Source organism: Rhinatrema bivittatum, chromosome 1, assembly GCF_901001135.1.
Source record: "Rhinatrema bivittatum chromosome 1, aRhiBiv1.1, whole genome shotgun sequence".
NCBI classification, from domain to species: domain Eukaryota; kingdom Metazoa; phylum Chordata; class Amphibia; order Gymnophiona; family Rhinatrematidae; genus Rhinatrema; species Rhinatrema bivittatum.
Genome location: NC_042615.1, coordinates 210,275,735 through 210,299,843, shown reverse-complemented (window position 1 = coordinate 210,299,843; position 24,109 = coordinate 210,275,735). Strand labels below are relative to the sequence as shown.

General features: G+C 40.8%; 1 protein-coding gene across 14 annotated transcripts in view; it reads left to right on the top strand.

Annotated features, from left to right (window-relative positions):
- The window catches only part of JAKMIP1 (janus kinase and microtubule interacting protein 1), a 558,919-nt gene that overhangs the window by 94,174 nt on the left and 440,636 nt on the right, over nucleotides 1-24,109 (top strand). The window contains exon 1 of one of the 14 annotated variants that reach the window (XM_029591267.1): nucleotides 9,602-9,639. The exons of 12 other annotated variants lie outside the window; for them this stretch is intronic. The gene's annotated coding sequence lies outside the window, so the exon portion shown is untranslated. Of the gene's footprint in view, nucleotides 1-9,601; nucleotides 9,640-24,109 lie in introns of those variants that run through there. One more of the 14 variants, XM_029591292.1, reaches the window with a different exon arrangement.

Genomic DNA, 24,109 nt, shown 5'->3' with positions numbered 1-24,109 from the left:
ATTATGACATTTTCCGTTTTATTCATCATTCCTTTTCTAATAATTCCCAACATTCTGTTTGCTTTTTTGACTGCCGCAGCACACTGCACCGATGATTTCAATGTGTTGTCCACTATGACACCTAGATCTCTTTCTTGGGTTGTAGCACCTAATATGGAACCCAACATTGTGTAATTATAGCATGGGTTATTTTTCTCTATATGCATCACCTTGCACTTATCCACATTAAATTTCATCTGCCATTTGGATGCCCAATTTTCCAGTCTCACAAGGTCTTCCTGCAATTTATCACAATCTGCTTGTAATTTAACTACTCTGAACAATTTTGTGTCATCTGCAAATTTGATTATCTCACTCGTCTTATTTCTTTCCAGATCATTTATAAATATATTGAACAGTAAGGGTCCCAATACAGATCCCTGAGGCACTCCACTGTCCACTCCCTTCCACTGAGAAAATTGCCCATTTAATCCTACTCTCTGTTTCCTGTCTTTTAGCCAGTTTGCAATCCACGAAAGGACATCGCCACCTATCCCATGACTTTTTACTTTTCCTAGAAGCCTCTCATGAGGAACTTTGTCAAACGCCTTCTGAAAATCCAAGTATACTATATCTACCGGTTCACCTTTATCCACATGTTTATTAACTCCTTCAAAAAAGTGAAGCAGATTTGTGAGGCAAGACTTGCCCTGTGTAAAGCCATGCTGACTTTGTTCCATTAAACCATGTCTTTCTATATGTTCTGTGATTTTGATGTTTAGAACACTTTCCACTATTTTTCCTGGCACTGAAGTCAGGCTAACCGGTCTGTAGTTTCCCGGATCGCCCCTGGAGCCCTTTTTAAATATTGGGGTTACATTTGCTATCCTCCAGTCTTCAGGTACAATGGATGATTTTAATGATAAGTTACAAATTTTTACTAATAGGTCTGAAATTTCATTTTTTAGTTCCTTCAGAACTCTGGGGTGTATACCATCCGGTCCAGGTGATTTACTACTCTTCAGTTTGTCAATCAGGCCTACCACATCTTCTAGGTTCACCGTGATTTGATTCAGTCTATCTGAATCATTACCCATGAAAACCTTCTCCATTACGGGTACCTCCCCAACATCCTCTTCAGTAAACACCGAAGCAAAGAAATCATTTAATCTTTCCGCGATGGCCTTATCTTCTCTAAGTGCCCCTTTAACCCCTCGATCATCTAACGGTCCAACTGACTCCCTCACAGGCTTTCTGCTTCGGATATATTTAAAAAAGTTTTTACTGTGAGTTTTTGTTTCTACAGCCAACTTCTTTTCAAATTCTCTCTTAGCCTGTCTTATCAATGTCTTACATTTAACTTGCCAATGTTTATGCTTTATCCTATTTTCTTCTCGCACAGCTTGGGGGCCCCCCTGTTATGGTTTCGCAGTCCACAGGTTGCGAACCACTGCTCTAGACTATTTTCGAGCTTCGCTAGTTCCCCCTCCCCCCCCCCCCCCCCCCCCGTCACGTTTTCACACCTTCCTGGGTGTCTACTCTGTTGCAAATTTTGCTGTCATTTGTAAAAGACAAAACTTTCTCCAATAGTCCTTGCACAATATTGCTTAAAAAATGTTGAAAAATGATTTGATCTCTGTAGCACACTACTAGCAATGCTCCTTATCATAGAGTGAGTTCCATTTACCACTGTTTTGTTGACTCCCACTCAACCAGTTTCTATTCATTTATCACTTTAGGGCCTATACCAAGGGTGCTCAGTTTATTAAGTCACCTATGAGGAACTGTCAGAGACCTTACTGAAATCTAAGTGCACTACATCTACTACATCCCCACGCCCAACCCTCTGATCACGCAGTTAAAAGAAATTGATCAGATTCATCTGACAAGACATACCTTGGGTAAAATCATGCTGCCTTGCATCTTATAATCTATTGGATTCCAGAAATGGCATTATCCTCTGTTTCAGCAGCAATTCTGTTAATCACCACAAAGGCCAGCCTGTAGTTTCCAGCCCTCCTCTTCCTTACTTCCACTTTTGTGAAGAACGATCATATGCACCTTTCTCCAGTCCTCCAGAACTATCCCAACTCTAAAGAAACATTGAAAAGTCAGTCAGAGCTGCAAACATTTCTCTAAGTTCCCATGTAACTCTTAAATGTATATCAAAACCTATATGTCTAAATCAATCTTATTCCAGATCCATACAAATGTACACACACATCAAACCAACTAGGGAATCTGGTATTTAAATTCTCACCAATACTGCTCTGGAACCACAAACAATTTAAGTTATAATTACTTTTGTGTTTGTAGGACCTCTGTACTACGTGAGTTTGTAACATGTACAACCCATAAGTAGTTTACAGGTCCAAAATTGCTTTATTAATCCTGAAAATACTCTTTCTTTGAGTTTTATTAGCGTTTTAGAAAACACACTTTTTTTTGAAGTTTTTTTTCTTATTTGTAAAATATTTAAAGACCCCGCTTCTTGATTTATAACATCACCGTGCCACAAATATGCACAGAGGAAACAGCTCTCACGTAAGTAAGATCAATCATTCATACCACTCATTAAAGCACAGTACTCATCTATTGCGAAGTTCCCAAACGCTCTCTGCGTCATAGCATCGTCCCGACACGATCGTGTTTCAGACCGTCCTGGTCCTGCTTCAGGGGCAGCGTTTAAATTCCAGATCAAAAGGGTCTCCAATAGTCGCTATTCTTGCGGTTCCATTTATAACATTTCTTATTATTATAACATATCTTCTTTATTATTATTTCCCTGGACAGACTTTTATTACTAGTTTATTATAGTTTTATTGTAACTTGCTTTGCATAATCAAATTTTAAATACAATTTTAAATTCTCTCTTCCACCCCTCCCCCCACCCAATCCACACTGCCTTTCCTATCAACTCCCCCTCTTTCCATAGACGACCTCGGCACCCGCTCCCTCCCTCCAGGCCTGACTCCAACGTTCTTCCCTTTCCTTGATCCCAGCACGCGCCTCCCTATCTGAAAATCACTCAGCTCTGAAGTCCTTGCTTCTCCTACTCTTTGCCCTAAGCGGAGTCCCCAGTCCTGGGATCACAGGCAGCTGCAGCACCTTCCCCCATGCTGTCGGGATAGGGGGTGAAGCTGGAGCCTCTCCTGCTGGAGCAGAAAACAGTTGTTCTGCTCCCTTTTGAGCACTTTCCCTCCTGTTTTGCCTCATATGCTGCCTGCAGTGACTGTACTAGCCTCTCTCCCTTCCCTCCTGTGGGGATAGGAGGGGGGGAGGGTAGTGAAGTTGGAGGGGACACTGCAGAACAGAAAACAATTGCTCTGCCTCCCGCCTCTCCGTGCCTTTTCCCCTGCATGCTGCCTGAAGTAGTAAATAACAGTTCCCAGGAATGGGGATTGGGTGAAGCCTTCCAAAAAAATGTTGGCACTGGAATTAATTGCCTGTTACCTATACCTAAATCTGATCCTGATCTAGTCTGAGTTTCAAAGCTTTAAAGGGGATGGGTCTGCGATATTGCAGTCTTGTCTTTTTATTCTCAGTGCTGAACCTTAAGACCTGTGAATGAAGCCCATTTATTGGTTCCCTCCCTTATGGTACTGCGTTTGTTCTCGTCACATAACGGAGCCTTTTCCTGTGTAGTGGCTACATTCTGGAACTCAGTGCCGTGCGAAAGGCTTTTTTAAAAAGGCTGTCAGAGGTCCACATTCAAAGGGGTTTGTCCAGTTAAGTTTGCATTTAGCCAGAGAAATCCAGGGTTTTTTGAACTTCCTGCCCTGTTGAATAGATAAGGTTTTTAACCAGATTAAAAAAAAAAAAAAAAAGCCAACTACTTGGAGATTTGTTCCCTATTTTATAATCCCAAGCCTAATTACTATGGTAGCAATCCTTGTCTGGGGTCCGTGCACCAGAACGTTGAAATCGGAGGCCCCTAAATCTGGGCATTAGATGTTGCCATTGCACAGTAACTGGGATTTCCTCCCCTCGGGAGCTGTGAATGCTGTTTCTGCAGACTTTGACCCAGGAATCGAACCCAGGCTCTCCATATAACAGCTCACAGCACTGCCACTGAGTCCCGGACTGGCCCAAGCTTACTGATTTAAAGATTAGTGTGTTTGCTATTGATGTGCTCCCAAGAATCTGGTGAAATTCTAATGGGCGATAATTTTATTTTTATCCCACATATCAAACACTACATTTCTTCCCCATGATCTAGTCTAATGATAGATATATTATTTCAATAACACCAGTCAAAATTACTTTCTTATGGCAGTTGCTTCAGGGGGTTATTTGTCTAATTTAGAGAAGGCATTATCCTATAGGAGTTTATTTAGGAACATGGGATAAAATCATATTGTATTGAATGCATTAGGTGTTTTCTATTCATCAGATTTGAGTGGTGCATTGAATCAAAGAATTTAATAAAATGTTTTCGTCTCCCGATGTTTGCACAAGTAAATTCACAATTTTGCTAGACTGCATAAATTTATTAGATGAGAGATCATATTGCACAGAATAAGAGATCCCAAAATAAGTGTCCTCAGATGGTATAAAATAAACTTCATGCCAAATTGTGGCAGGTTTGCAGTTGACCTGTATTGCTTCTGTAGTTTGAATTTTGTCTAGATCAGAGCTTTCCAAACTTTTCATGTTGGTGACACACTTTTTAGACAAACATAATTTCGTGACACAGTAATTCAGTCTACCAGCAAACCAGAAGTTAAACGTTAAACGAACAAAATGTATTTCAACAATTTATGTATGTTTCCTTAAATATATACATAAATAAAATGTTTCACAACACAACCTATCTCATAATAAATATTTGCAGGCTTCCACTTCCTCCATGCTGATCTCGTACATTGTGAGATCGGCATAGAGAAAGTGCTACTCTTGCATATTCCCAAAGATTACATGTGCCAATCACTAAAAAGTAATTTTTTTTTTTTTACCTTTGCTGTCTGATCTTAGTTTTCTAATCGGTTGGTCACAGGCTTTTTTTTCCACCTTTCCTTTCTTGTTTTTTTTCAAATTCCTTTTACAGGGTCTTTTTTTCTATTTCTTTTCTCTCCATCTGTCTTCCCTCAAACACACAATCAGGTTCTCATTCTCACACATTCTCACACACACAGGCTCTCACTCACATGCAATCTCACACATCCACAGCTCTCACTCTCACATGCCTCTCTCTCATACATACATACATACATACTGTCTCTCTCTCGTGCACATGCTGTCTCACTCTCACACACACAGGCTCTCTCACTCCTACATGCTCTCTTGCTCAAGCACAGGCTCTCACTGGCACATGCTGTCCCTCTGCACGGATTGCCGAAGGATGGGCTCTTCAGAGGCCCTGATCTTCCCTGGCCGTGACATGGGATCTGCAGCGGCCCTGCTATCGGGTTTCCTCCTCTTCTCGGGCTGCCACGACGTGGGATCTGCAGCGGCCCTGCTATCGGGTTTCCTCCTCTTCTCGGGCCGTCGCGACGTGGGATCCGCAACGGCCCATTAATGCTGCTCTTCTTCTGTACGCAGCAGATGCTCCTCCTCCTTCCTGCCCACGCGGCTCCGGCAACGTTTTTCTTCCAGGGCTGCACAGGCAGGAAGGAGGAGGAGTGAACGTGACCCTTTTCTTCGGGCCGTGGTGATGTAAGTCCACCACTGCCCGCCGATCTTCCTGCTATAGTTCCCTGCTTCCGCCGGCCCTGTGGACCGGGCGACACACCTCCACACTACAGGCGACACACTAATGTGTCCCGACACACACTTTGGAAAGCTCTGATCTAGATGTTTCCTCTGTCAGGGATTGAAACTGTACTAAATCTCAAGGATGGGGCCCAACTAAATTTGTATCCCAAGAAAGTGTAACTTTTCTTTTGTCAACTACACATGCCTTAGCTGATGAATACGTAGAAAACAAAATCTGTACAAAACAAATGATGGAATCTTATAATGTCAACTTTCTAAATACCATCAAGTTAATAGTGCTTGCTGTAGCCTGAATTTTTGTAAACAGTGAGACCTCATAAAATGTGGCGGGTTCACCGTGTGAGCGCCCGGAACGCCACTTTCCAGGTAGTGCGGTGATAATTTTTCGAATACACCGTCAAAGAAATTCAAATCATCGGTCTCTCTGTTTAAGATTTACAATGGGGTAATGGCAACTTGTGTCAGTTTGCTACAAGGTAAGGCAGTGAAAATTCAGTATCATAGCGTGTCACTTATCGTAGCGTATTGAAGCGGAGTATGCAGTAGGGATATGGAGCGTTGGCACTGGCCCTTCTGTCAAAAGCTTCCTCAGGGGCCGCACAATGCCACTACTGGAAAATGAAAAACAAGGTAATCAATTCCTTGCAAAACTGCATTTCAAATTTTAAATGTGAGCGCCCGGAAAGTGGCGTTCCGGGCGCTCACACGGTGAGCCCGCCACATTTTATGAGGTCTCACTGTTTACAAAAATTCAGGCTACAGCAAGCACTATTAACTTGATGGTATTTAGAAAGTTGACATTAGCTGATGAATAAGCATGGTGATGAGGGGTTAGATTGTGCACTGATCTTCAAGCCAGCCAATGTGAATTTTCAATGGGGGAAAAAGCTTGCATGGATGTACTTCAGTCTGGTGGCCTAGTCTGTGCATGCACAATAGAGGTATTTTGGGGTTTTCCATGGCCATGTTTACCAATTGTATATATGTTTTTGCATTTTCAGTATGCAGCATGTACAAAGGCCTTCACCGTACATTAGCTATTACTGCAACTTAACTGGCGAAGTGTAAGCACAAGCTTAGTGTGTTTGGGTTGTCTGGTGGTAATCATTGGTGGCAGGGTGCTTTTATGTTCCCACAATAAATTCTACAAATGTGTGGGTATTATGTGCAGCAGAGGAACAGGAGATACCCTGCAGAAAAGGTCTAATGGCCTAGGATCAGGTTTTTGGGTTTATCAGAAGAGCAAGTCCAATGCAAACAACTTTGCTTTGCTTGTAAATTTGAAAGTCACGGCGGCTTTAGGCTTGCTAGATACATGCGTCTTCTAGACTTATCTGGGAAACCATGAATGAAGATGGCACCAATTTTCTAGCATTGGCTCCAATTGAACAGCAGACCCAAATGAGCAGAAGGAAATTGCCAGTTCAAAATAAACATATCTTATTCCTCTAATTCCAAGTGTCTTTCCAGTGTGCATTACAATATTACAATCCTAAAACATATTTAACAATATATAATACAGTACAAATAATAAAACATCATGATAAAACAATATTAAACCAACACATCTATATAAAACATTACTGAACCAAATCGTAATACCTCACCCATATGCTTCTGTATAGAACTGGACTTTAATACCCTTTTAGTTCCTGCAACTCTCGCATCCTTGCTGGTAATTTATTCTATTCAGCCTCTACTGCAAACAAGAATGCTCTAGTCCTAGTTTACACCAATCTATATTTACTAACTAGAGGGATTTCAAGCAGATGTGCACCCTCTGATTGCAATGATCTAGTTGAAGTGTACTACTCAATTGTGCTTCTCAAAATGCATGGCTGAGTAGTTAGAAGTTTAAAAGAAATTACCAATAGCCTGAACTTTATCCTCCATTTCATAGGCAGCCATTGAAGGTCTCTCAGTGCTGAAGTAATATGCGCTCTTCTAGGGAGACCTGTTAACACCTGCACAGTAGCATGGTCTTGAGATGTGCTTCGGGTTAGAATTTCATGTCTGGCTTCGTTTCAGGGGGCCCCCCTTTGGGAATTTCGTTTTTCTTTTTTTTTTCATGGGCCCCTATTTTCGGGTTAGTGTGCGCTAACTTTTGCTAGCACGCGCTAATGTGGCAGAGTTAGCGCGCGCTAACCCGAAAATGAATTTTTTACGAAATTTCAGAAAAAATTAAATCATTTTTTGGTTCTCCCGAACCATTCCGAATTAGGAATTGAAAATTGACTAATTCGGGAAAAACGATTGCACATCCCTAGCATGCTGAACTAGCTGCAGCCTATGAATTAACTTGTCTGGCAAATCTCCATACAAAGAACTAAAATAGTCCAAATGGGACAAAACCATGGACTATACAACAGCACAGAATTGGTTCTGTGGTAAATTTTTGTAATGGTTGGATCATCTACAGCTTATAAAAAGGAGTTTTTGCTACATCACTAACTGTTTCATTATTAATTGCAAGTCAAGAAAACCCCTAAACTCTTGATTTCAGACTGAATGGGGATAGTTGAGCAACTTGGAAAGTTTTTTTCCAAGTTCTGGCCTTTTATATAGACTTTGACCCACCCATAAGATCTGTTTTTCTAATGTTTAAAAACAGACTGAGTTCAGCCAACCGATTAATTTCTAATGCAATTAACTTTTGTAGCTTCTTTTGGGGCAACTGTTCCTTGACTCTACATGGCAAGAAAAACTGAAGGTCATTTGTGTACATGAAGTACGTCACTATTAAGTCTTGAAAACAGGGCTCCCAGAGAGGAAAGATACATATTAAAGGATGGACAATACTGAATCCTGGGACACTCCCCAACACAAAGGATGCCACGAAGAACATTGATCCCCCATTTGTACCTGCTGTGACCGATTTCGGAGTGGCCTGGGAGGGAACGGGGAAAGGCAGTGCAGCTCGGCGCGCGCAAGGTGCACTCAAAAACATACAGTAGAAAGTACTCTACATCACTACTAACATAATTGTAACACTATGAATAATGAATTTTACCCGTAAACAGTACTTCCTGGTACCCTCTGTCATGACCAACTTCACTGACAACTGTTTGTATTTAATGATTTATTGTAACCGAACCTTGGCGGCACCTGTTAGAATGTACTATAGTACGTTTCTCCCTACATTTATTTATGTGCCAACATGTAAACCATTGCGATGGTAGATAACTTAGCGATGGTATAGAAAAGATTTTAAATAAATAATTGTGCGCCGACCCCCGATTTTATAACATGCGCACGCACTTCTTTTAAAATCTACCCCAAACTGTTTAGTCTAAAATTTTGAAATCTCTCATATAATCCAGTTGTGAATTCTACCTTTATGAGATTTATAGCTACTGTAGATAAGTTAGAGACAGGGTGGTAATTCTAATTCTCAGGCGGACAATTTGATTCTTTTTGTACCGGTCTCACTGTTGCCCTAACTCAATGATTTATTAATCATGTTTTTGATGGGTTCATAGGACAGCTCTTAAGTTGTGTGTGTGGGTTTTTTTTTTTTTTTTACTATCCCAAAAGGACATGGATCTAAAATTGAGTGGCACCATTTCAGTTCTGAGACTTTCACTGCTGTCATCTCTCTGGCAGAGCATAAAAATTCTTACTAAATTAATTCTTTACTGATCTGCAGACTACCATCCTGCTTGTCCCAGGAGAAAGCAAAGTTGCTTATTTGTATTGGGTATTCTCCTGGGACAGCAGGATGTTAGTCCTCACGAAACCTGCCTGCCATCCTGCGGAGTTAGATTTCTCATGTTGTTTTTTTTTTTTTTTTGTAATTCTGTGTTACGGGCATGCTGGGCAGGCTCAATGTGCCTAGTCAAAGTTCTAGAAACTTTAACAAAAGTTTTTCGTGCCAGGCTCCATCTGATGATGTCACCCATATGTGAGGACTAACATCCTGCTGTCCCAGGAGAACACCTGTTAAAGGTAAGCAACTTTGCTGAATTCATCCTAAATGGGTAACAGGATTGTTTGGCTATCTCAGGAAAATACAGATTTCTTGTAGATTTGAGAGGAGCAGCCCTGCAGCTTTCTAAGATGTAAATTGCTGTCAGGATAGCTATAGTGATTTTGTAGCTGACAGACAGCTTAACAAGATAATGTTCAAAAGACTGTAACTAGTCTACAGATTTTTTTTTTTCCTGAAATGCCCATTGTTCTCTTTAACAAAAAAAAAAAAAAATTAGTAGGCTTGATTTGATTTGCATTTTTTTTTTTTTGTGTGGTCTGTCAAAGGAAAGCATTTATATCATGCCAGCACTGGCAGAAAAGCCACCTGTGTTAGATGGCACACAACCTCTGTTTGAACTTAGATGGTTTAATTAGGGAAGAGCTGCTGATTGAACTGCTGTGATATTAAATGAAGAATGGGGGGGGGGGGGTCAGCAATGTGTTTTGCTAAATGTTTCAATGCATCATTGACCCAACTTTTAAAGTTCAAGAGATAGGTCAGTTGTTGAGGCACTTATCTAATATATTCTCTGCACAAGATATGAAAAACCCCCCAGCTATTTTGGTATTGTCATTTCTTTATGGATTGCCATAATTGACTTTTGCTTTAATAACATTCTACTTAATGTTGTGCTGTGCCAGGGGCAATGGCTACTGCAAGTTGTTTACATCTCTTCTCATGCTGATATCTCAGACCAGTGTTTCCTAACCTTTTGAAGCCCAAGGCATACCTATATTAACCAAAATGTCTGGCACACCATCCTCCAAGGGGCAAGCATTGTGTACATGGAGAGAACTTGTATGGTTAAAAGAATTGCTTGAGGAAACGCTGAAAGCCTCAGTCTCCCTTCCAAATTTTAAAACAAAGGGCGGGTCCACCAGTAGTCAGTGTGGGCCTAGAAGATCCATCTACTAGGCTGCGTCAACCATGTCACAGCCTAAGGGCTCACATCTGTGACATTATGCAAATAAAACTCTTTATGTATATAAGTGGTGCTTTGAAAATCAACTAGGTGGTTGTGTGTATAAAAGGATTTGTTCGGTTATAAATGCTTCTCCATATTTTTTTCTTTTCAAAGAAACTTTTAGTTTTGTCCTTTGTTTACTTTTTGGAAATCTATCTCAAAAAGTTTTTCATTGGCCTCTAAGAGGTTTTTCTTTTCTGTTGGAATGGTTATTTTATTTTTAAATTTTTCATTTTTACTGATTGGTTTGTTTTGATTATTTTTATATTTGTATATAGTTTATAATGTGATTTTTAGGATTTTATTGTGATTGCTTACTATATTTTTCTCTAATTTTTAATCTCTTTGAGACGCAGAGTTAGGTAAGAAAAACTTTTTTTTTTTAGCAGCTGTGGTTGGAATTATAGGATGCATAGTTGGAGCAGGGAAAGCACTTATTTGTACTTTTGAAGTTTGCTAGTAAATCTACCTGCACAAAGTTACACCTGCTCAGGATAACCCCTGGATTTGTGCACATTAGCCCAAATTTGTGAAACATACTTAACTCCACAGGTTCTTTAGTCCTAGGTGGGATGTTGAAAGTGACCCTCCCTGCTGCTATATAGGATCTAGTTTCTTCCTGGGGGATTTCTGGTAACAATTTCTTTGACAATTTTCCTTCACTTGTCATAAAAGCATTTGCACCTCAGTTTTTCTTTGCTTATATACACTGAAATGAATTTGGTCCAACTTCCTTCCCCATTAATATTTAACTTAACAAGAAGTGGACTTTGTTTTGTTCAGTTTATTTTTACTATGGGGATAATTAGAGGCACATCCCTTTATTACTGCTTTTCTATTGCAGGCTTTACTTGAGAATATTATGAACACTGCTGTGAGCGAAGACGCATGGGAAAAAGTTGTAGTGCAAGTGAAATCTGCAAACAAAAGGCTTTTCACCATAGCGCAAAAACTGTATTAAAATCACTTCTGGAAATATTTCACTTTGGAATTTAATAGAAACATTTTAGAGGAAATTACTAAAACGTGGTAGAATTCAACCTTGTGTTACATTTGAAAAGTCCCTTTAATTTCCCCTATGTTTTTTTTTGGCAAAATTCTGTGCAATTGGATTTCATTATTTCCTGCCTGTTGCTTGGATTTTCTTCCCTTAAACTATGTCTTGAAGAATCTTCACACAACAATTTTTTCACACATCCTTAGCTTTGAGGAGCTTCCCATGGCCAGTAGAGCTCACAGCTTTTAGTAATCCCTTCTTGCCCTTCCTTTAATCTTTGAGGGTGTACTGTTTTAGCTTTGCTCAGATACTATCCTGAAATCCGTTCCCCCTCCTGCCATCATAAAATGAAAACTTCTTGCTTTAATATTCTCATACCTCCCTATCAGCCACGCACAGCAAAAGCTCTGCTTTAAAGGTGAGGATGTGAAATTTTAAGCAAAATGCATTTTAATGATGCAAAAACTTGTGCTATCAAGAGCTTGAATAAAACTCACCTGTTTAGTACTATAGCTCTGAAACCGGTTCAGCTCCCCAGGGACTGCAGGGTGCAGTCTGTACCTTAACCACTGTCTGAATATGGAGTTGCAAATATGGGTTATCTGTTTCTAGTGTTAGGATTTGAAAACTTCGTCATATTTGATAAGGGTTGAATCTTTGAAAGAGCACATTTGTTAATGAGAATGAGTTTGTGTTAATGTAGCCTTTTCGCAAATAAACTGAATCAATTATATTGATGACTGATAGCTAAAGCGATTTTGCTTGATTTGAATTCAAAATAAATGTTTTATTTCAAATAACTCTCAAGAAAGCTAGAATAGATTTGATCTCCCAAAAAAAATACATTGTGTGCTGTGGGCAGTGACTTTTAAATATTCATTCTTTAGACTCGAGTATCTGTTTGAAGGCGATGTAGGAACCTAGGTAAAGAACTTGGATAAGTGCAGAGGGATCAACCTCGGGCTGTACTGGACTTATTCCAAGATTCATTGTTCCCCCCGAGAGAGAGAAAGGAGACCCACTGACGGAATAGCATTCCATGTGCAGGTCTAAATGCGTAGCCAGGGCTACCAGTTTCCTGCTAATCTTTGGCCACAGAGTTGGGGGTTATGCTGCAGAACTATGGGAAACAACTCAAACACCTGTCTGCTTCCTGTCCTGCTAGGGCCACTCACCCAGCTCATGAAGCAATGGCGCAGCTCTGCATTTTCTGAAAGGAGTGTGGGACATCCTCTCTAACTCTGGATTTTTGTAAACAGGGCAAACTCTGGCACAGTGTTGACTGTATTGGAAATGCAAAGCCAAATGGGCAGACAATTTTTTTTGGGGGGGGCAAAAAGTGAGCAGCAGGTTTGCCAAGTAAATCAGTTCCAGGAGGGAGACTTTATGGACTGTTCTGGCTTTGAACTTATTTCCCAGCGCAGTGTGGTATTTGTAGTCCTTAGTTCTAGCCATTGCAATCAATTTCAATTCAGTTTATTAATTTATTTTCTGCATGTAACAAAAACTATTTCAAGATGAATTATGAGGGACAATCATAAAAACACATAATGTGATGTTATACATTACAAGACATAACACAAAAAATGTTTTAGAGCTGTAAGATAAAAATATTGATGCCAGTTCAATCAAAAAAAAAAAAGTTACAGCTTCCTTATATACAGCTCTAAATTCAATCTCATAAAGTCTGTAAATTATACTGTTCCTTCCAAGCTATGAGCTTTTTAAAATGTCTTTAAAATTGTCTTAAGGATGTTAACGTGTTCTATTAGTCTAACAAAATGTGGAAGTGAATTCCAGAAGTGAGGCCCTGCAATGGAGAAAGCGGTCTCTTGTTTGAACAATCTTTCCAGCTTCACAGAGGGAATCTCAAGAAGGCATTTCCCTGAAAGATCTTAATGTACTAGGTGGTTTATAAATTCTTAATATAGTGCTAAGCCAACAGTCCATCTCATTATGAACCACTCTATATATCATGACTGCAGTTTTGTATAACATTCGCCATTTTATAGGGAGCCAATGTAGTGAAGTAAATGCTGGTGAAATATGGTCACATAGTGGAGTTTTTAAGATATGAGTTGCAGCATTCTGTACAAGTCTAATAGAAAGTAAATTGTAGTAATCCAGGTTGCAAAGAACCATGGTGAGCATTATGGTACGAAAAGCTTTGTCTTATAAATAAGGATGCATACAGTAAGTCAGCTGAAGCTTATAAAATGAAGACTTTATGTGCAAAGTCAATTCAGAGTCAATAAGAACACCTAGATTCTGAACATGTTGCCTGACTGGAATGATGTGGTCTTTGAATTGTAAACTTTGGGAAGCATTGCAAAGAACATTTGCTTAACAAAATAATTTCAGTGTTTGGAATGTTTAACATGAGTTTGTTATAACCATTGATATGCACATTGAAGACAGCGATATCAGTTTCAGAGTTTCTGCCAAGGAAGAGCTGTATTGAACCATGTCATTGGCATAAATTCTGTAACTTATGCAGTGACATGAGAAATTTCTACAGATAGGGGCTAAGTAAATATTAAAGAGCATGGTGGAAAGGGCAGAACAGTGTATACCCCAGTATCCAAGTTATTCTAGTCAGAGCAGCACATTCTGAGCTGAATTTGATGGGATCTGTCGGTCAAAGAAATGAACCAATCAAGGATTGTTCCAGAGATACCGAGAGATGAAAGATGGTTTAGAAGGATCTGGTGATCTATAGTGTCAAATGTTTCGGAAATGTCTAGCAGCACTAAGGCATATTCTACACCACTGTTAAATCCTCTGCTAGTGGATCAAAACTGGCAAGTAATAAGATCTCAGTAGTGCCCTTTTTGAAAACCGAATTGGAATTGATCAATAATTGCTGTTCTAGCTCAACTAACTGATTGATTATGTTGAAGAATGTTCTTCATAATTTTTGCTTACAAAGAGAAATAAAGCTGGATGATTTTCCAACAAGTTCACATCAGCTGACGGCTTCTTCAAGAAGGGCATAACACAGTGCTTGGAGTCAGTAATGCATTGGGATGGGATTGTCAGAAATCTAGGATTGTTCTAAAATCTCCCTCCTTGAACTGGCAAACTTGTTAGCTGTGGAGCATAGTTAAGTATCATTCAGTCCTCATGAACAGCAAATCTGCTTTGGGGTTTTATGATATCCCTAATCATGAAATATTTGCATACAGTTGAAGCCATGTGTATGCAAATCTCTTGTGTAAATGCATTAAGGATATCCTGAACACTTGAGTGCACTGGAGGTTGCTTACCCCTGGATGTGAAGAGAATGAATGGGAGGGAGAAAATGGATGAGAAGGGAGAGCAGAAAGGAGTAAAAAATAAATGGAGAAGGGAGAGAAATGAGGGAAGGCAAAAAGGGAACATTTTGAGAGGGGAGAGACAGGAAATGGAAAAACAAAACCAAGAAAAACTAATCCTGCACATACAACAAAGAATGAAAAACTTAACTTTAAAATTCACAGTAAAAGAAATTGGTCTCTTTGCAGACCAAATATAACTATGTACAAATGTGTTGCAGAATTTTGGAAACTCTGCTGCATTCTTTTCTAACTTCCACAGAATTTACACCCAAGCCACTTCAGTTGCAGATAGTGAAGCATAGACCGATTGTAGTCATAAAAGACAGACATGCACTTGGTAGAGAACACTATGGAGGTATTTTTCAAAAGAATTTAAACATTGAAAAGTAGGATATGTCATAGCCATTGCTATAGCCCTGCCCAGTTCGCCTCCCCTGTTGAAATGTACTTCTAAATCTTTTGTTAATATGTGAACCGGTATGATGTCCCCACTAATACCGGTATATAAAAGTTTCTAAATAATAATAATAATAGCAGTTTTCAAAAGCCCATTTATGGGTGTAGTTTTTTTTTTTTTGAAAATTCAGTGAAATTCCAAATGAGTTATGTACATAAAAGCTTATTTACACACAAAATCTATTAAATTCCCTCCACAATATGTAGGATTTTATTGATAAGTGAAATCTTATAAGCTTCTGCAGCTGAGATACTTACAGTGCAACCCAAACTGGATCAGCCAGTTGGTCTTATCTGCTGTCATCTGTTACTCTTTGGGGCAATTTTCAAAAGGATTTATACTTAAGAATGGATTTTTAAACAGGCTTTTGAAAATTGCTACAATCTTTGCCATTGAATAGTCAATAGGTTTTACATGCACAAGTGCACTTAGGGAAGATAAGTTTAAGAGTTGCACGCAGCAGTAATATAACCAGTTTTACCAATTAGTCTTACCAGTTTGCCCACTCCATCTGCAGCTCAAGAAGACCCTTCTGGCTCTTTAGCCGGAAGTCTCCCCATTTCACCAAGACCCCTTACCCAGATATTGAGCAGGCTATGGTGCCAAAATTGACATGTGTAAATTGCTTATAAAATAGCAACTTCCATGCGTAAATGTTGGCCTCTAGCCCATCCATTTTTTACACGTTCAGATTTACTCATGAATTCAAATGTGTGTATGTTGAGATTTCTAAAATAGCTAACTTGCGTAAGTTCAAATTCTTACACGCTCAACTTTTGAAAATTTAATTTTAAGTGCATAACTGGGCTTTTGAAAATTGCTATAATAGTATGTTACATTTACATGCATAACTCCTTTGAAAGTTTCCTCCCTTATATAGGTCTTTTTATGCAGTCTCTTCTCCATATCTCCAGGACAACCTTCTGAAAGGGGATTGGTCCATTCCCTGTCACAATTGGCAGTAAGTGAAGGAGTGAATACATTAATATTAAGTGCCAGACATTTCATTTATTCACTCCTTCGCTTACTGATAGCAAGGGTTCCAATTGTGACACAACTTGGACTTTCTGTGATTTCCTCCTATAAGGAACCACAGAGGACTTTTTTTTTTTTTGGTTGAACCCTTGAGCGTGGCATGCTTTAACGCCAGCTCCTGGGCAAGCATTAAATTTGCCACATTAAAATGGGAGCCTTGGCTGTGCAGCAATTTTTGGCATCACAGGGTAATAGCTAATAGCCTCATCTACATGGAATTTGCATGCGATGAGCACTATTAGCTATGTGCTCGATTGGACGTGCATTTTGGACACGCTAAATCCTATTGCGTCGGGGTCATTTTAGCGCATCAAAAAATGTGCATCCAAAAGAGTGTCACCCAGTCTGCTCACCTGAGTGCATTATATTGCATTGACCTGTAGATGAGACAAGCACCAGTGACAGAACCTACTGCGTGATATTTTTGATGGCCAAGAGTTATCCTGATTCATCAGAAGGGATGGTTGCTTAAACCTTGCACCCGTTGGAGATGGACAAGGGCTGAAGACCTGTGAGCCCTAATCTACTTCCTAGATGGGGCAAGCAGCAGTGACAGTATAGCAGCAGTCACCAAGAGATTTTTGAGGCAAAGTATACGGATATTGTTTTTTTGACCTACTTCTCCCCATAAGGGTTCCAGGGCTGTGATAACCTGGCTCTTGATTTGTAAGACTTTTATTTAAGAACATAACATACCATACTGGGTCAGACCAAGGGTCCATCAAGCCCAGCATCCTGTTTCCAACAGTGGCCAATCCAGACCACAAGAACCTGGCTAGTACCCAAAAACTAAGTCTCTTCCATGTTACCGTTGCTAGTAATAGTGGTGGTTATTATCTAAGTCAACTTAATTAATAGCAGGTAATGGACTTCTCCAAGAACTTATCCAATCCTTTTTTAAACCCAGCTATACTAACTGCACTAACCACATCCTCTGGCAACAAATTCCAGAGTTTAATTGTGCATTGAGTGAAAAAGAACTTTCTCCGATTAGTTTTAAATGGGCCACATGCTAACTTCATGGAGTGCCCCCTGGTCTTTCTACTATCCGAAAGAGTAAATAACCGATTCACATCTACCCGTTCTAGACCTCTCATGATTTTAAACATCTCTATCATATCCCCCCTCAGTCGTCTCTTCTCCAAGCTGAAAAGTCCTAACCTCTTTTTAGTCTTTCCTCATAGGGGAGCTGTTCCTTTCCCCTTATCATTTTGGTCGCCCTGCACAAGAAGTCAGATATCAAGATCTTTGGAAACCTCCCCTAGGATCTCCATCCTATGGGATGAGGACAAGCTGGCCGACTGAGACTGAATAAACTGGACTTAGCTTGAATGGTCTATGTTTGAGGGGATCTTTCCAATAGGATTCTCGTTTGGCCTGCTGGGAGAGGTTTGAGCACTTTAAAATCAGCATGGAAAGTTTTGGTTTTTTTTTTTTTTTTTTTTTTACCCTGATACCTGAGATAAACGATACCTACTCAAAAGAAGAAAATGACCTCTGTACATCAGTCAGCTGTAGTTTAACCTTTGTGGATAAAATGGACTTTAATTTAAATGTTAAATTAAATGATTACAGATTCTTTAGCACCCAGTGCCTTGTCATCCCTGGTTTGTCCCAGCATCTCAGCCTTTGAAATGCAGCATCTATCACCACACAGGGAGAAAATATACCTTGGATAATGTGTAATGCTGATTATATCTCTGTCATAAAGAGGAATTTTAGTTAGTTGTCTGAGTTAATTTAAAAATTTTCCTCTTCTTCTTTTTTCTTGTTTTTTTCTTTTTACATCAGACCAGATTCGGTTAGATGCTATGTCTGGTGTTTTATTTGTAACAATGAATACCCAAGTCTTTTTCACGTTTTTCGAGTTCACACACTGTTTTATGTAATGGTTGTTGATGATGTAAACCGGAGTGAAGGCAACTAGCTATACCTCGGTATAAAAAAAAGCGTAAATAAATAAAATAAAAATAAATGCTGCCTGGGCCATAAGTGAGAGCTTCCCCCATCTCCCCCTCCCCCGCCCCTAGAAAGGATCCACCCTTGGGGCAGAGAGTAAAGGTATGGGAGAAGCACTAGCCCCCAAAAATAAATGTTTGTGTGCCCTTGAGACTTAAACCTTCCCCAACAAAGGGTTGCAATGTGTATAGGGAAATAATACTTAGGAAATATTTGTCCTTATTTGATTGCATGAAGGTTTATATAAAATGCAAAGTATTTGAGAGGCAACTGTGAATAACTGCTGGGATGGAATGGAGTCTTGTTTAATTATTGATGGTAAATGAGGCAAAGAAGGCATTTTCAGGCCGTCTTGGCATCGTGCATGCTCTGAAAGGCCTTTGTGCTCAGTGCGATGCTTACAGGCTCACTGTGTTTTGTTTGCAGTCCCATAGATTTGTTCACTGGCATTTTGGCTTTGTGGCCTCTGTCAAATAGAGGGGCAGTTTTTTCCTCAGTAGTTTTAGGAAGGAGGCCAGAATCCGGAGGAATCTAATACACAAATATAGCAAATTGCTCTTTCCTCTGGTTTTCAAATTGCTTCTTTTAACAAGTTGCTGTGAATGGTCACTGGAATGGAACAAGATGGAATTTTAAGGTCAAACTACTTAATCACAGATTGATTGCCATTCCCTGCAGCTTGATCTGGGGCCTTGGTGGTCTTAAGATCCTGGTCCTCTGTCTCACACTTTCTCCCTGCTAATTCTTCAGGATAAACATAAATGGCATCACTGTGACTCTGTTTAGTGAAGGTTATTAGGCATTCTTTCTGCAAGAAAACAAGCAGGCCAATGCAATATCATCATGTAAAAAATGTGCGTCCAAACTGGGTGTCCATTTTTGAATGCGTGCCCATCCACCTCTCCTGGGCGCCTGATACGGTAGGCAAATGAGCTGCCACGCTAAAAGGGACATGCGATGAGTAATTTGTGCGTTCCTAGCAGTCTGTGCCCACAACAACCTGGCCAGAGCTCACTCCCCACCCCCAGCAGGTCTGTTCCCAATTGGTCTTTTCACTGACACTTGTCAGGGAAAGGACCAGTCCCCTTTCAGACAGCCTTCTGAAAAGAGAAGTGCAGGAGTGAATAAGTTAAGTGCCTGACACTTAATATTAATGTATTCACTCCTTCAGTTACTACCAGCAAGGGTTCTAATTGGGCCAGACCTTAGGGGGAACTGTAGAAAGCAGGAAGTTTTTTTCGGTGAGCTCTTGTGCATGGCTTGCTTTTAATGCTAGCTCCCGGGCAAACACAAAATTTGCTGCATTAAAATGGGCACCTTGATTGTGCAGCTATGTTTTGCATTGTGGGGTAATAGCTAATAGCCTCATCTACATGGAATTTGCATGTGATGAGCGCTATTAGCTATGCGCTTAATTGGACGCACATTTTGGGCACGCTAATCCCCGTATTGTATCGCGGGTTATTTTAACGAGTCCAAAACACGCCCAGTAGTGTTACCCGGTTTGCTAGCCTGAGTGCATCGGCCTGATTGTCTCCTGGTCATGTCTGCCTGTGACCCCCCATGTTACAGTACTCTGGGACGAAATGTGTGCAGGCTCTATACCGCTGAAGACAACCTCTATGTTAGGGTACTTGCTGGTACTGATATCCAGAGCTGTGGAGCCAGCATTTGGTGGCATGTGGAGAGCAACTGCTGGAGTGCGCTGTGGTGAAGACCAGAGGGCAAGAGCATCTAGAGCCATGAAGCCCAGAGTTGCATTCACGGACATCGCTGTTCCAAAATGGGTAGTTGCTCTGCAGTGACTCATGCAGGATTCTTCACATGGTCAACATGGAGGAAAGGAAGAGCATATTGCTGGCCTTTCTAGCACGGTCACAGGAGCGAAAGACCACTAGTTTCATCTGTTCACCCCCACCCCTCTCAAAGTATGTGGCCTTTCCAACTCGTGATTTTTCTTTTTTGGCTTCAGCCTTTCCCCAGGCAATGTCTTTCTGTTCTCTCTCTAACTTAGGTTCTGACTTCCTCAGGCTTTATTCCTGTTGTGTCTATGGGAATAAAAGCTTAGTAAATTTGGCCATTTGTTTGTATTGGCAACACTTAGTTTTCTGCTTTAGTTCAAGACCCTCCATTTCATTGACAAAATTCTCAGTCGGTATAGCTAGTATTGTCCAGTTAAAGGTTGCCACCTTCTGGCCATCAGACATTGTATGGTGAGAATCCCGGATGGGCAGACTGACAGGGATCTGGGCCTCCAGGCAATGAGGGTCATTGGACCCTAACCAATCATCCAAGGCTAGGGGATAGTGCTGTGGGCCCTTTCACACAATAGGGCAGTGCTCATGCTCAGTCCACCCCTGCTTACAAGTGCTGGCATATATTTTATGTGACTAAAGACAAAGAACCTGCATTGCAGCTCCTCACTGTGACTGCATCCAGTCTGGCCATGCCATGTCATGAATCTGTTTTTTGCACTGATGGTCGGTCCATGAATGACATGGGAGGTGTATTATTGTTGTGTCCAGCAGTGGTTGGTTGGTAGATGTTTGCTGTTGCTACATGAATGGGATCCTGAATCCTCAGAGTTCAAATTTCTAACCAATCCATTCCAAGAACTGCAGTTGCTTGCGAGCTCCTGGGTCCTACTTAACATTTCTGCTTCTGAGAGCACGCTGCCCACAAACTTATTGATATTTCAGTTACATAAAAGTAGCACTTGTAACGAAAAACATTTTGGAACAGTTACTTTTTAATGTCTAGTAATTATATTATGTTAATTATATTATAGTGTTGCATTGCTTTAGACCCCTTCTGACTGAACACAGTCAGGAGTCCAGTATCCAGCAGCATTTATTTATTTGAAGAGTTTTATATACCGATATTCGTAAAGCCATCATAACGGTTTACAAAGTGAACAGAATTTTTTTTTTTTTGGCTTTAAAATTGGAATAAGTGTTATTACTATCCATCCACACAGTAATCACATTTCTATTACTTGTAGGGGTTAAGAATGGGGTAATAATAAATGTGACATTGATCTTCTCCAATTCTGCATTGCCTTGAAGTTGACGACTAATGTGTGATGGACTACTGCTGGAGTTATGAACCCAAAAAACAGAGCAGGTTGGATGCAGATGAGGTGGGCTTGAACAGGTAAAGGTACAGGGTGTCTCTGCTGGTACCAACCACCTTCCCTTTGGGTTAAGCCCTCAGGTTCTGGTGGCCACAGGACTTTAATAGCAGGAACAGAAACACAGGGAGATGAGGACAAACGCACACCTGGGAACATGCCCACAGGATCAGAGTGGGACTACTCCAGTAACAGGATATGGGAAGATGCTCACTGAAACAGTACAGGAACTAAGGAAACACAAAATAAAACTAGGACCAGACAAAAACACAGAAACAAATCAGGAGCCCAGAATACGAAGGCCCAAGAGTGGGACCAATGTAAGGCCACAAAGTAGGGCTGGCAGGACCAGAAAAGGAGCATAAAGACCAAGATTAGGACTGTGGCAAGGTGCAGACTGTGAGGCCAAAGTATCTTAAGTCCCAACAGGAATAGCATGGTTGCCTGCAAAATGTACAGACTACCATACAGCTGAGAGGACAAACCAGTGTCTAGGCAGTGGGGCAAAGAATTGGGAGGACTAGACAGAAAGCCCAAGAGGCCCACTGATGCTTTCTGCTGGTGGGAGGTATGAACCACCCAACAGTCCTCACACAATGGTTTTCTCTTCCAGTTCTCAGAAGATGCAAATGGGTCAGGTTTTCAGGATATCTCCAATGAATATGCATGAGAGAGATCTGCATGCAAATCTCTCTCATGCATATTCATTAGGAGGTACTTTGTGTGTGTGTGTGTGTGCTGCTTTGTGAGTCCCCCTTTTTTTTTTTATCTGAACTTCTACACAGACATGTACCCTCTCATTCTTTACTTTTCTTCCAGTTGTCTGAAATTTGTGCATTCACTAACTTGCCTTTAGAGTTGCCTTGCTGCCCAACAGCCCCTCAACACTTTTCAGTGCTGCGTGAAAAAAAAAGAAAACCTGAATAACTCAATGTCAAGCTCCAAGTCTATCTCTAGTGGCTTCAAGGACTATTTGTGGCTGCAAGATGTCTTTCACCAATGGTCATGTTATCTGTTACATATGCCTGGACCAGATCACAATTTGACTAATGACTATAACTGTGGTCTGATGTGGCCTGGAAGATGGAGTAACTTGCAAGTCTGTGAAAAATCAGAGCTTTGTCCTTTTTGGAGTGGGGCCTTCTCGGGCTCCCTCCATGCCAGGTTGAGCAGGAGCTCCTTGAGTAAAGCTCCCCCCAACTGTAGTGCTTGGCTCCATATCTGCTGTTCAGAGATTGTCCAAGATGCCAAAGTGTTGGGCAGGAGTCCAAGAGCTCCTCTGTACACCCAATTGGCTGCTTCCCTTCTTTGCAGGGCTTGTTGGTATAGAAATGCTGTTCATCTGAGCCAGTGGTGCAGTCTGTGCACCATTGAAACAGAAGTCAATACTGAAGCATGCGCTGTCAGTGCATTGGGCCTCAATCCCCCTTCTGCCATTTCCAGCAGTATCGCATTTCAGTGGGGCTACTGCAGCTTTCAGCATGTGGGCATCCTCATGTGAGGCATGAATCTAAGATGCCATAATAGGCCCAACCTAAGACTGGAACTAAGTTTTTGACAACACTGGACCTTCAGGCTGTGACCCTTCTGGTATGAGGGAGGAGTCATCTATTCCTTGAAAAGTGGCAGAAGATCACCAAGGACCATTGGGTCCTCAGAATTGTGAATTCTAGGAACCATGTGTGCTTCTTCCATTTCCCAGCACTGCATCACTGTTTTGCCTTCAATCTGGATCCCTCATATTCAACCCAGCCCTGTCTTGAGGTGATGTTGCTTCTCAGCCAGCAGGCGATAGATCCCTATCCTGCCAACAGACCATGGCAAGGGTTTTTACTTCCGCTCTTTTCTTGTCCCCAAGAAGTCAGGGGGATTGAAACCCATCCTAGATTTATGAAGACCGAACAAGAGCATGTTACAAGGAGAAATTCAAAATGGCGAAAGGCAAAATGGTATGGAGGGAGTTCATGTGGGAGACTGGATGTGTACTCTTGATCTGAAAGATCCATATCCTCACATACCATCCATCAGCCTCATTGGAAATACTTCAGGTTTGTGGTGGGATTGAGTCCTGGCCCAAGAATTCCTGGGTGTCCTCGGGCATATGAAGCCAACAGAATATGTTAGACTTTTTCTCCAATGGGGCCTATGCTCCTAGTAGGATCAGCTGCTTCAGCCCTTGTCACATGGAGCTGAAAATCTTTCCTTTGGTTAGATCCAAAGGTCCCGGAGATAGATGTTATTTATTTAAAACATTTGTATTCTGCAAACTTCCGTAGAATTTTATGTAGATGCTCAAGTAATGCTGGCAATGGATGTGTCCACCAAAAGGTGGGGTATGCATATGGGATCCTTCTGAATTCAGATGATTTGGTCGATGATGGCATACCTGTTTTTAGATCATCAACTTGGAGTTATTAGCCATTCAACATGAATTGAGTATTCTTACAACTTCTTCAGGGAAGGAGAATATTAATCCAAATTGACAACCAAGTGGCAATGTTCTGCATGATTAAACAAGTGGGGTACAATTGTCTTGAAGCCACTGCTACAAATATTTGAGAATTTGGGAGTAGACTTGCAGTCGTT